Source organism: Triticum urartu, chromosome 6, assembly GCF_003073215.2.
Source record: "Triticum urartu cultivar G1812 chromosome 6, Tu2.1, whole genome shotgun sequence".
NCBI lineage: Eukaryota > Viridiplantae > Streptophyta > Magnoliopsida > Poales > Poaceae > Triticum > Triticum urartu.
Genome location: NC_053027.1, coordinates 53,992,588 through 54,006,563, shown reverse-complemented (window position 1 = coordinate 54,006,563; position 13,976 = coordinate 53,992,588).

Sequence of the window (13,976 nt, the reverse complement as noted above, 5' to 3'; positions counted from 1 at the left end):
GAAGAGATAAGAGAAGAGGTAAAACAAATTGCTTCTTTGACAAACGAGTGAAACCAAAGAACCTTGAAAGGTTGAATAACTTGAAAGAAAGAAAAACAACAGAGATGAACAAAGTTGAAAGCACTCCGTTAAGAAAGAGGAACAAGGAAGAACAAATTTGGACAACACTCCGGTAGAAAAGAGAAGCAAAATTTGATAAGATGAGAGAACTTGAAAAGAGGGCACGATACTCCGGTTAAATGGACAATCATAAGAAGAACATGATCTTTGATGAAACAGGATGATGGTTGAAGAAAGCAACCTCACAATGCCTCCGGAACGAAAGAATAGAATATAGATAATTGGAAAAGAATGGAGAAGAAAATGCCATCTTATGCCACAAAAGAGCTTGAGAAGGCATCCTTAAGAAACGGGTCGAGCGGAGTTGTTGGAAAACCAACAACGAAAGGAATAAGCTTGATATGGTCTTATGGAATACATCTCAAATTATGAGGTGACAACCTGCCACTCACGGGAAGCATAATTGGATTGATATGAACAAGGAGATGAGAAACTTATATCACCGGGAGGATAAATGAAGAACTTGGGTCCTTTATAAGCACCATAATAGCAACAATCCTTAGGGAAAACTTTAGGTGAACTATAACCCAAGATAACTCAATTGACGAGATTGATGGATTTAAAATATCTCATCCTTGACAACATGTGAATCATGAAACATGAACTCAAATTATCAAGAATGACATAATACCACCTCTATTGATATAGAAGGAAGAATTGCACTACGGTTAGCAAGATGAAGAAAACTTGAGCTCCTCGGAAAAGAATCTCGATGAAAACTTCGAGAAGGGATAAAATCCTTGATGAACCATCATGTAAAACCTTCATGAAGAACTCCGGTAAAACAAAAGAATGATCAAACGGAAAGAAAGGGTAGTTGAAAACACAAGGTGAAGCCTTGCAATGGTATAGATGGAGCTTCGCGACGAGATAAGGCGGAAAAGCTTGGAACTCCAGAAAAGAAAAGATGAAACAAGTTCGACCGAGAATTTTGATGAGGCTCTGGAATAAGGAATTGAATTTACTCGATGAAACAAGAATAAGAATTACATTATGCTTATCCTTCACCAATTAAATTGATGACAATCAACAGATTTGACATATTACTTATTCTCGTAGAAAGGGTTAAGATAGATACAGCGCAAACTTGAGAAAGTCTTCCACGAACCACCGGAAGGATTGAAACAACGAATAAATTGATATGATAATGAAGGAAAAGAAATCTTTGGAGAACCACCATAAGAATTGAAAAAGAACGAATAAAACCTAAAGAAAACACCGGGAAGAATTAAGCAAATGAACGAAGACGCTTGAGAGAATTTAGATACATGAGAGCGAAGAGATCATGAGCTGATTAGAGATCACTTGATGCACCGGTAAAATTTGAGAATGATAGCTGAATGCTGAGAATGAATAAACTCTGAGATGATGGACTCCGGAGAAGCAAACTGAAAAGAATCTTGAAATGCTCCGGATAGGTGAAAAGAATTCTCACAATCAAAACAATTACGAGAGGATGGCAACAAGCTAGAATCACGAATCTTGAAGAGAATGGAGCATGATTAAAGAGAAACTCTTCTTCGGTCTTCAAAATGACGAGAAACATCACCAAGAATTATTTAGACACTCCGGACGAATCAAAACGAAGAGGTTGAGCCGACGATGAAAAGAATTGTGAAAGATCTAGGAGAAATACATATGACTGATGATGAATCATTCTTACGTCAAACTTTGACAAGAACTTTGAGGATAGCTCCGGGGAAAATAAGAGTCAGGTAAGATCCTGGGAACAGACTTGTTGGTTAGGGCCCACTCAAAAGAAATAGCGTTGAAATGATTTAAAAGAGAGGTCGCATCGGTTGAATTAAATGACTTGAATGAGATAACATCCTCGAAAGATCTTGAAAGAATCTTGAATGACAAGACGAACCTTTTGAGAAAATTTGAGCACTCCGGGACAATTGAATAGCGAGAGGTGAAAGATTGAGAATTGCACTAGCATGAGAAAGCATTGAAAACGAGGAAAGGGATATGATCAACACCAAAAGCTTGACTTGAAACCACCGGAGAAGATAAAAGAAACGAAGAATGATGAACTAGAAGCTCCGTTAGTAACTTCATGAGAATCACCGGATAAGAACATGAAGGAAATAGAACGGAGGGACCTCCATAATAAAATGGATATTTGATAAAGAAATCCGAGTCCTCGAAAAAAAAGGGGGGGGGGGGGGGGGAAAAAACAAAGGCAACTTGGAGACGGATGAAACAAACACCGTTGAGAAGAACTGATCATTGATCTTGCGGAAGTTGAAATGATCGTATCCACTTGAAGAGAAGCACACCGGTTAAAAAGGATTGACATGACAATCTCGATTATCAAGAAGGATTAGTATTCACATAGAAATATGAGAAGACCGTTTAGGAAAGGTATGGAATCAACTCTTGACTTCGAAGAAACTCGAATACCACAACTCAAAACAAAAACAAAGGATTGGCTTGCAAAATAAGCCGAAACAAACATATGATAGAGATTTCATCCGAAGTTTTCATGGTGGGGCCTACATGGGCTCGATCGTACAACACCATGATGTACAAGGCAGTGCACATGACATACAAAGCGTCCCCGAGTCGGCATAGCCAAGGACTCTTTAAGACACAACGAGACCACTGTAAAACCGACCGTGAATAGGCGGACCACTAGACGTCGAACCCCAATTTCATATCATACATCTGTCGGAAAGATATCCTAAGAACTACTTGAATTCCCACCTATGAAACTCCCGAAATTTTCCCAGTTATGCAATCAGGTGTTGGGGATACAGGGGAAGCATAATCTCTCACCCAAAACTAGCAAATCCTACATCCAGCTGTATCCATCCTTCAACACATAACCAAGAAACCTTCGGAAATCGTCTACCTCAACCTTCGAAAAGCATCCGTTATACAAGTTATGACAATACTCCCGAACTCCCGCCCCAGTACTGGGTGGCGTCGAGGTTATCTCACCAACGAACTGCATAAAAGAGATTTTCGATGTCGGCGTACTAAACTCAGGTATTCCAGAACTACAACAATAAAATTATGACGACAACACCTCAGAGCTCAAATCCCCGGGACACTTCCACAAAACCCCTGACAGGAGGCACCAAGACAATGTTCTCGTCATAAAACCATCGGAACGATTCCAAGATACCCGCGTGATCCTAAATTTCTTTTAGTGAAATTTGAGAAGAGAAGAGTCAAAACTCTACGTCAGGATGCCTTACCAGAGCGATGAGGAGACTGGGAAGTAAAAAGAATTCCTAAACTCTCCGATATATAATTCCTAAATGACTCAAAACATTTTACTAGACACAACTCGGCCGCTAAAAACGATCAAGTAATGGGGCTCCTAAGGTCGGGGAAGGCTCTGATACCAACTTGTAACGCCCTCGATGCGGCTATATCTCCCACGTGTCGAAGCACGACTTAGAGGCATAACCGCATTGAAAGCAATGTCGCAAGTGAGGTAATCTTCACACAACCCATGTAATACATAAGGGAAAGAGATACATAGTTGGCTTACAATTGCCACTTCACACAATTACATGAATAAAACATTACATCATCCAAATACAATCAAGGCCCGACTACGGAGCCAAAATAAAAGAAGAACCCCAAATGCGACAAAGGTCCCCGATCGACCCCACTGATCAACTAGAACGAAACAACATAAAGGACAAGATCTTCATAGAGCTCCTCCTTGAGCTTGGTTGCGTCGACTGCACGGACTCATCGGCACCTGCAAGCTGGTTTTGGAAGTATCTGTGAGCCACGGGGACTCAGCAATCTCGCACCCTCGCGATCAAGACTATTCAAGCTTATGAGTAAGGTAAAGGCATGAGGTGGAGCTGCAGCAAGCGACTAGCAAATATGGTGGCTAAACATACGCAAAAGAGAGCGAGAAGAGAAGGCAAAGCACGATCGAGAAACTATGATCAAGAAGTGATCCTAGAAGAACATACGTCAAGCATAACTCCAACAACCGTGTTCACTTCCCGGACTCCGCCGGAAAGAGACCATCACGGTAACACACGCGGTTGATTCATTTTAATTAAGGTCAACTTCAGGTTTTCTACAACCGAACATTAACAAATTCCCATCTGCCCATAACCGCGGGCACGGCTTTCGAAAGTTCAAATCCCTGCAGGGGTGTCCCAACTTAGCCCATCACAAGCTCTCATGGTCAACGAAGGAATAGACCTCCTCCCGAGACATTCCGATCAGACTCGGTATCCCGGTACAACAAGACACTTCGCCAAGTTAAAACTAATCCAGCAACACCACCCAGATGTGCCGACAAATCCCGATAGGAGCTGCACATATCTCGTTCTCAGGGCACAATGGATGAGCAAGACGTCGGGTAGGCCAGCCCAGAGTTGCCCCTGGTAGCCCCGGACATCGCTCGGTTGGACCAACACTCAGAGGAGCACTGGCCCTGGGGGGTTAAAATAATGATGACCCTTGGGCGCACGACCCCCAAGGGAAAAGAAAAGGCTAGGTGGCGAATGGTAAGACCAATGTTGGGCATTGCTGGAAGAGTTTTATTCAAGGCGAACTGTCAAGGGGTTCCCATTATTACCCAACCGCATAAGGGACGCAAAAACTGGGAACATAACACCGATATGACGGAAACTAGGGTGGCAAGAGTGGAACAAAACACCAGGCATAAGGCCGAGCCTTCCACCCTTTACCAAGTATATAGATGCATTAATTAAATAATATATATAGTGATATCCCAACGAGTATACATGTTCCAACAAGGAACAACAACTCCATGTTCCAACAAGGAACATACTTCAATCTTCACCTGCAACTAACAACGCTATAAGAGGGGCTGAGCAAAGCGGTAACATAGCCAAACAACGGTTTGATAGGACATGGTGGGTTAGAGGTTTGACATGGCAATTTGGGAGGCTTTAAATCAAGTGGTAGGCATCGTAGCATTGGCATAGCAAAAGAGCGAGCAATCTAGCAAAGCAAAGATAGTAGTGATTTCGAGGGTATGATCATCTTGCCTGAAATCCCGCAAGGAAGAAGAACGAGTCCATGAAGAAGACAAACGGACGTAATCGAACGGATCCTCACCAACGCGACGTTATCGAATCCAACCCGAAGAAGCAAACACCGGGAAGAAGCACACAACATAGTAAACAACCAACACATGAACATGGCATGATGCACAACCAAGTATGATGCATGACTGGTTTAAAGAAGCATGGCATGGCAAAGTGCACAAACAATCCTACAAATTAAGTGGAGCACAATATGCAACGGAGTTGCATATTGAAGAAAACACCACATGACCTATTTAGTTCTCTCTCGTTTAGGTAACCAACAAGATTAAATGTTGTTAACATGGCAAGAGGGTGAAGCAAAGTAAAACTACCTATCTAGTCAAGTTTAAATGAGGCCGGAAGCAACGAACAACAATTCCGGTAAATCCCCATAGCATATTTTTGATTTGGTGCGGTTATGCCCTAAACGCAATTTTAGAGTTAATAAACATGCAAAACAAGTATACCATGTTAAACTAGGCAAAATTCCACCCCATTTACATATTAAGTTTATTAAATTCGGAGTTACGGTTATTTAGTTATGAAATAAATCATTTTAACATGGCATAGGGGCAAAATTAATCAAACTGCATTTTAAATATTTTAAACATGGATGAAAATGACATATTATGGAACTAGATGCAATTCTAAGCATTTTTCATATTAGGAGTTTTTACATATGATGCATAGATCATGAGGTATAATATGCATGAAGACTAGGGACTAAACTGTAAACTGGTAGTCTCCTGGAATAAAAGCAAAAACACAACAGGGAAAAAACACGCATGGGCCGAAACTATGCAAAGGCCCAATAGTGCAGTGTGGGGCAGCTCACCCTGTGGGCTGCGGCCCAGTCGGTGAGGAGGCCAAGGCAGGCCGGCTGGGTCAAAGGAGGCCGGGCCTCGCGATCTGGCTCGAGAGGCCGGTTGACGAAGTGGTCAATGGCTGCGCTGCTCGTGCGCTCGTTCAGCTCGAACGAGGACAAGGAAGAAGGCAGGGGTCGAGGCCGACGCGTTACATGGCGGCGATGCTGGGGCTCCGGCAGGCGACGGGGAGGCCTGCAGGAGGCAGGATGAGCCGGACGACAAGGAGTTGCGGCGCTAGACCATACAAAGCCGGGGTGGTCGAGCAGGGGACGCGGAACCCGGGCGAGGCGAGGCTGGAAGGTTGCGGCGTGGCCCTCCGCTCGACATGAAGCAGAGCAGCGGCGACATTGGAGCGAGGGGAGGCGATGGAGCTTGCCGTGGTGACGGGCTCTAGGGCGTCAGGGACGGGTGAAGGACGGCGAAGCAGGATAGAGACGGCCGGACAAGAACTTGGCGCAGTGACGCGGCTTGATGCAGAGAAGACGACGGCGCGGGAGGGGGAAGACGAGGCCCGGCGGGCATGGGAGACTCGGAACGTCCGGATCCAGGGTGCGGGGTGAGACTCGAGATGTGTGGAGGCGCGGTGTGGTCGTGGCTGCAGGCGGAGCTGATGTTGGGAGCGACGATGCGACACTAGAGATGGCGGGACGGCCATGGAAGCTCCTACTTCTGTCCATAGAGGAAAAAAAGGAGAGCAGGGGAGGTCAGAGCGGCCACACACACACACACACACACACACAGAGAATCGGGGTGCACAACAGCGAGGTCTCACCGGCGAGGGGTGCCGGGTGACTAGCGGGCAAAGTCACGGGGCAGTATATGCCGAAGACGGTGGCGATGGGATCTCGAGGCCGAGCCCAGGCCATGGCAGCTTCCTTCCATTCCCTGGTGAAAACGAGACTGAGAGATGTGAGAGAGTGAAGCACAGGGAGGAAGGGATACAGGGCGCGGTCGCTTAAGTCGAGGTCGCCGGCGATGGCGCCGGTCGTCGGCCGACGAGGCGGGATGGAGGAACGGGGCTCGGGCAAGCGATTGGTGGGGATGGATTTTTGGATCGGTTTGTTGGTTGGTTGGGCACTGAAAGCAAAGAGAGTGGCGGCGGGGATGGATTGGATCGATGGAAAGGATGGGACAGGATCCTTAGGGTTGCCCATTATATATGCAGCTGGGTTAGGTTAGGGGCTAACGGAACCCTCCGATCGTAATCGGACGATCCCGGATAAAATAGCTAGGGAGTCCAAATAAGAAAACTTGTGATGTTTTGTAGACGTTTGGGGATATCCGGACCCAACGGTGACGACTGCCCAGGTCGGGTCCGGGACAATTTCGGACGCGCACGTGAGGGATTCGATGCACTGTGCAGAGAGGGTTTCGGACCGTGCGGTCGCATCGGACAACTCCGGAAGCGAAGAGGGGAAGGAGGATGGACTAGGTGGGCTGTGGCGAGACTGCGAGGGGGAGAAGAGAGAGAGAGAGGGCCCGACATCTGTTTTCGGAGACCGAAAACGTCCGACGTTAGACCGACTATAATGTCGCTATAGTTATCCGTTGGGCTATCAAACGAACTCCGAATGTGATGAAACTTGGCAGGAGGCCTACCTGCAACATAACAACACCACATGACAACTTTCAACCCATCAGTATCGGGGCGTTACAAGCGGCAGCGGGCGACGGCGGCGATGCGCGGTAGCAGCAGGCGGCGCCGGGCGACGAGGTGCGGCGTGGTTTCGGCGGCGAGGAGGTGGCGGCGGCTGCGGTTGGCGGGGCGGGGTGAGGAGGAGGCGGGGCGGGGTAGGTTATAAATGGGGTCGGGGGGGGGGGGGCTTCTTGGTGGGGGGGGTGCGGCGGAGACCCGGAGTCTGGCTCAGACTCCGGCGGTGTTGGGCGGCAGGACTCCTCCCGCGGAGGAAGGTGGCGGCGGCTGCGGCCAGCCTGGGTCGGCTGGGCCTTTGGCCCAGTTGGGCGACAATTTTTTTAAATAAAATAAATTTTGCCTGAAAGAAAAAATCCTAATAATTTTTTTAAAAATACCAGAAATGATTTTCACTGTCCAAACCTAATATTTAGGACAAGGTGAATATTTTTCTGGCCTAAGAATGCAATTTTCAAAAATGCATATTTTTCTAATTTCAAATAAAATAGCAAATAAAATTCAAATAATAAAGAAGAATAATAATTTTATTCTAAAATTTCTCCTCCAATATCCCTCTCTTTTGAAGAAGTCATTTTATCTTCTCTCATTTATTTTTATTTTTGGAAATAATTGGAGAGAAAAATATTGAAATCAAATTGATCCTCTTTTCAAATTTGAGAAAAATTCAAATATGAAAATATGTGAAACCTCCAACTCTCTCCTTGAGTCCTTGAGTTCCTTCAGATTTCTAGGATCACAACCAAATGCAAATAAAATATGATATGCATATGACGACATATGTATAACATCCAAATTGAAAATTGGGATGTTACATGCCTACCCCCTTAAGATGAATCTCATCCTCGAGATTCGGGTTGGCTAGAAAATAGGTGTGGGTGGTCCTTCCGTAGGTCTTCTTCTCGCTTCCAGGTGGCTTCTTCCTCGGTATGATGGCTCCACTGAGCTTTGCAAAACTTTATAACCTTGCTGCGTGTAACCCGGCTGGCAAACTCGAGAATCTTGACGGGTTTCTCCTCGTAGGTTAGGTCACTATCCAATTGAATTGCCTCCAGGGGCACTGTATCTCTTAGAGGAATGTCGGCCATCTCCCCATGGCACTTCTTCAACTAGGAGACGTGAAACACATCATGAACTCCTAGCAATCCTTCGGGTAACTCCAACTTGTAGGCCACTTCTCCCATACGTTCTAGAACTCGATATGGTCCTACAAATCTCGGGGCTAACTTTCCCTTAACTCCAAATCGTTTAACACCTCGCAGTGGTGACACACGAAGATATGCTCTATCTCCAATTTCATAGACTACCTCCTTGCGTTTTGTATCGGCATAACTCTTCTGCCTGGACTGAGCTACCTTCAGTCTATCTCGAATCAACTTAACCTTCTCTTAAGACTCCTTAATTAAATCTGGTCCAAACAACTGACGATCTCCTACTTCATCCCACATCAACGGTGTCCTGCACCTTTTTCCATACAAAGCTTCGAAAGGGGCCATCTTCAAACTAGCCTGATAGCTATTGCTGTATGAGAACTATGCGTAAGGGAAATTATCATCCCAACTAGATCCATAATATAGCGCACATGCTCTCACCATGTCTTCCAGAATCTAGTTGACTCTCTTGGTCTGTCCATCTATCTGCGGTTGAAAGGCTGTACTAAACTCTAGCCTAGTACCCAAAGTCTGGTGCAGCTGATTCCAAAACTTCGAGGTAAACTGTGTCCCTCTATCTGATACGATGGTCCTTGGAACTCCATGCAAACATACGATCCTCATCATATATATATCTTGGCCAACTTCGCGCTTGTATAATTGGTTTTCACGGGAATAAAGTGAGCCACTGTGGTCAAGCGATCAACTACTACCAAGATAGAGTCATATCCCGATTGTGTCCTAGGTAATCCGGTGATGAAATCCATGCCAAGTTTATACCACTTCCATTCTGGTATTGACATAGGCTGTAGTAATCCTACTGGCTTCTGATGTTCTGCCTTCACTCTCTGACATACGCCACATATTGCTACATACTAGACAATATCCTTCTTCATACCTGTCCACCAAAAACATTCCTTCAAATCCAAATACATCTTGGTGTTTCCGGGGTGTATCGAGTATGGCGAGTCATGAGCTTCCACTACTAGGGAAAAGCCTAGCAACAACGCGGGTTTTGGGTGTATCAGTAGCACGGGTTCCCGCGCTATTGATACGGCGCCACAGCTAACTGGTAGCAGTAGCGCGTGTTGACACACGCTACTGCTATACATGGTTAGTTGTAGCTTGCGTTGGAGACAACGCTACTGCTCAATTATCTGTAGCAATTCTTATACCCCCTGCTACTACTATTACTTTCAAAAACAAAAAAATCTTGATCTCTTGCGTGTTGTCAATGGCAGCAGTGGTTCGATCTAGCGATGGTTGGGGTTGCCGGAGGCATGAACGGACAGCGACGGACTAGATCCGACGGTAGCTGTTGGAGAGGGCCCGTTTCTATGAAAGAGCAAGGCAACGGCGTGGGGCTCCTCTTCCCGACCATGCCAGATAGCTCCTGGTCGTCCATGGCGACGACCTGAACGGGCATGGACATGAGGGTGAGTCAAACTAGAGGGAGAGAGAGAGAAAAGGAAAACCGAGGGAGAGAGGAAGGTGATGGAGGGAGCAGCGGGGCTAGTCACCGGTGGCGAGGTGCTCCAGTGTGGTGGCGCAAGGCGGCAGCCTCCTAGACGCCGGTGGAAGACTGGCGAGCTCCTAGGCCCTGGTGGCGCAAGGCGGTGGCCTCTTTTAGCGCCATGGAGGAGGGGCACATGGGCAAGAGGTCCATGTGAGAGCGTATGGAAAGAGAGAGAAGAGAGTGGCGGAAGAGAGGAGGGATTTGGGGGAGGAGATGGGGATTTCAGGGCTCTTAAAAACCCTATACTTAGTAGTACCGAGGGGTACAAACCCATGCATGTTTGTCGGTGGAACCGGTCTCACGTAAACGTACGTGTAAGGTTGGTCCGGGCCGCTTCATCCCACAATACCGTTGAAGCAAGATAAGACTAGTAGCGGCAAGAAAGTTGACAACATCAACGCCCACAACAAATTGTGTTCTACTCGTGCAAGAGAACTACGCATAGACCTAGCTCATGATGCCACTGTTGGGGAACGTTGCAGAAAACAAAAATTTTCCTACGGTTTCACCAAGATCCATCTATGAGTTCATCTAGCAATGAGTGATCGGATGCATCTACATACCTTTGTAGATCGCGAGCGGAAGCGTTCAAAGAACGGGGATGAGGTAGTCGAACACGACGTGATCCAAATCACCGGAGATCCTAGCACCGAACGGAAGGCACCTCCGCGTTCAACACACGTACGGTCAGCGTAACGTCTCCTTCTTCTTGATCTAGCAAGAGGGAAGGAGAGGTTGAGGAAGATGGCTCCAGCAGCAGCACGACGGCGTGGTGGTGATGGAGCTGCAGTACTCCGTCAGGGCTTCGCCAAGCGCTATGGAGGAGAAGGAGGCAACCAAAGGCATGGATGAAAAAGCCATCCTTCCCCCACTATATATAGGAGGGCCTAGGGGGGGGGGCGCCAGCCCTAGGAGATCCAATCTCCTAGGGGGGCGGCGGCCAAGGGAGGTTTCCCTCCCCCCCAAGGCACCTAGGGGTGCCTTCCACTTGTGGGACTCTTCCCCTTTGGAAACCCTAGGCGCATGGGCCCCTTGGGGCTGGTGCCCTTGGCCCATGTAGGCCAAGGCGCACCCCCTTACAGCCCATGTGGCCCCCCGGGGCAGGTGGACCCACCCGGTGGACCCCCGGGACCCTTCCGGTGGTCCCAGTACAATACAGGTGACCCCGAAACTTGTCCCGATGGCCGAAACAGCACTTCCTATATATAATTCTTTACCTCCGGACCATTCCGGAACTCCTCGTGACATCCGGGATCTCATCCGGGACTCCGAACAACATTCGGGTTACTGCATATACATATCCCTACAACCCTAGCGTCACCGAACCTTAAGTGTGTAGACCCTACGGGTTCGGGAGATATGTAGACATGACCGAGACGACTCTCTGGTCAATAACCAACAGCGGGATCTGGATACCCATGTTGGCTCCCACATACTCCACGATGATCTCATCGGATGAACCACGATGTCGAGGATTCAAGCAACCCCGTATACAATTCCCTTTGTCAATCGATATGTTACTTGCCCGAGATTTGATCGTCGGTATCCCAATACCTCGTTCAATCTCGTTACTGGCAAGTCACTTTTCTCGTACCGTAATGCATGATCCCGTGACCAGACACTTGGTCACTTTGAGCTCATTATGATGATGCATTACCGAGTGGGCCCAGTGATACCTCTCCGTCATACGGACTGACAAATCCCAGTCTTGATCCGTGTCAACCCAACAGACACTTTCGGAGATACCCGTAGTCTACCTTTATAGTCACCCAGTTACATTGTGACGTTTGGTATACCCAAAGCACTCCTACGGAATCCGGGAGTTACACGATCTCATGGTCTAAGGAAAAGATACTTTGACATTGGAAAAACTCTAGCACTTGCACTAGAGTCAATAATCTAGTTACATTGTGATGAATCGAACACCCATGGAATTCTGGTGTTGATCATGTTTTGCCCTAGGGAGAGGTTTAGTCAACGGATCTGCTACATTCAGGTCCGTATGCACTTTACAAATATCTATGTCTCCATCTTGAACATTTTCACGAATGGAGTTGAAGCGACGCTTGATGTGCCTTGTCTTCTTGTGAAACCTGGGCTCCTTGGCAAGTGCAATAGCTGCAGTGTTGTCACAGAAGAGTTTGATTGGCCCCGGCGCATTGGGTATGACTCCTAGGTCGGTGATGAACTCCTTCACCCATATTGCTTCATGTGCTGCCTCCGAGGCTGCCATGTACTCCGCTTCACATGTAGATCCCGCCACGACGCTCTGCTTGCAACTGCACCAGCTTACTGCCCCACCATTCAAAATATACACGTATCCGGTCTGTGACTTAGAGTCATCCAGATCTGTGTCGAAGCTAGCGTCGACGTAACCCTTTACGATGAGCTCTTCGTCACCTCCATAAATGAGAAACATTTCCTTAGTCCTTTTCAGTTACTTCAGGATATTCTTGACCGTTGTCCAGTGTTCCTTGCCGGGATTACTTTGGTACCTTCCTACCAAACTTACGGCAAGGTTTACATCAGGTCTGGTACACAGCATAGCATACATAATATAACCTATGGCCGAGGCATAGGGGATGACACTCATCTCTTCTATATCTTCTGCCGTGGTCGGACATTGAGCTGAGCTCAATTTCATACCTTGTAACACAGGCAAGAACCCCTTCTTAGATTGATCCATATTGAACTTCTTCAATATCTTATCAAGGTATGTGCTTTGTGAAAGACCTATGAGGCGTCTTGATCTATCTCTATAGATCTTGATGCCTAATATATAAGCAGCTTCACCAAGGTCCTTCATTGAAAAACTCTTATTCAAGTAGGCCTTGATGCTGTCCAAGAGTTCTATATCATTTCCCATCAAAAGTATGTCATCTACATATAATATGAGAAATGCTACAGAGCTCCCACTCACTTTCTTGTAAACGCAGGCTTCTCCATAAGTCTGCATAAACCCAAACGCTTTGATCATCTCATCAAAGCGAATGTTCCAACTCCGAGATGCTTGCACCAGCCCATAAATCGAGCGTTGGAGCTTGCACACCTTGTCAGCATTCTTAGGATCGACAAAACCTTCCGGCTGCATCATATACAATTCTTCCTTAAGGAAACCATTAAGGAATGCCGTTTTGACGTCCATTTGCCATATCTCATAATCGTAGAATGCGGCAATTGCTAACATGATTCGGATGGACTTTAGCTTCTCTACCGGTGAGAAAGTCTCATCGTAGTCAACCCCTTGAACTTGTCGATAACCCTTAGCGACAAGCCGAGCTTTATAGATGGTCACATTACCATCCGCGTCTGTCTTCTTCTTAAAGATCCATTTATTTTCTATGGCTCGCCGTTCAACGGGAAAGTCAGTCAAAGTCCATACTTCGTTTTCATACATGGATCCTATCTCGGATTTCATGGCTTCTAGCCATTTGTCGGAATCCGGGCCCGCCATCGCTTAGTTCGAAGGTTCACCGTTGTCTAACAACATGATTTCCAAGACAGGGTTGCCGTACCACTCTGGTGCGGAACGTGTCCTTGTGGACCTTCGAATTTCAGTAGGAGCTTGATCAGAAGTATCTTGATCATTATCATTAGCTTCCTCTCTAGTCGGTGCAGGCACCTCAGGAACATTTT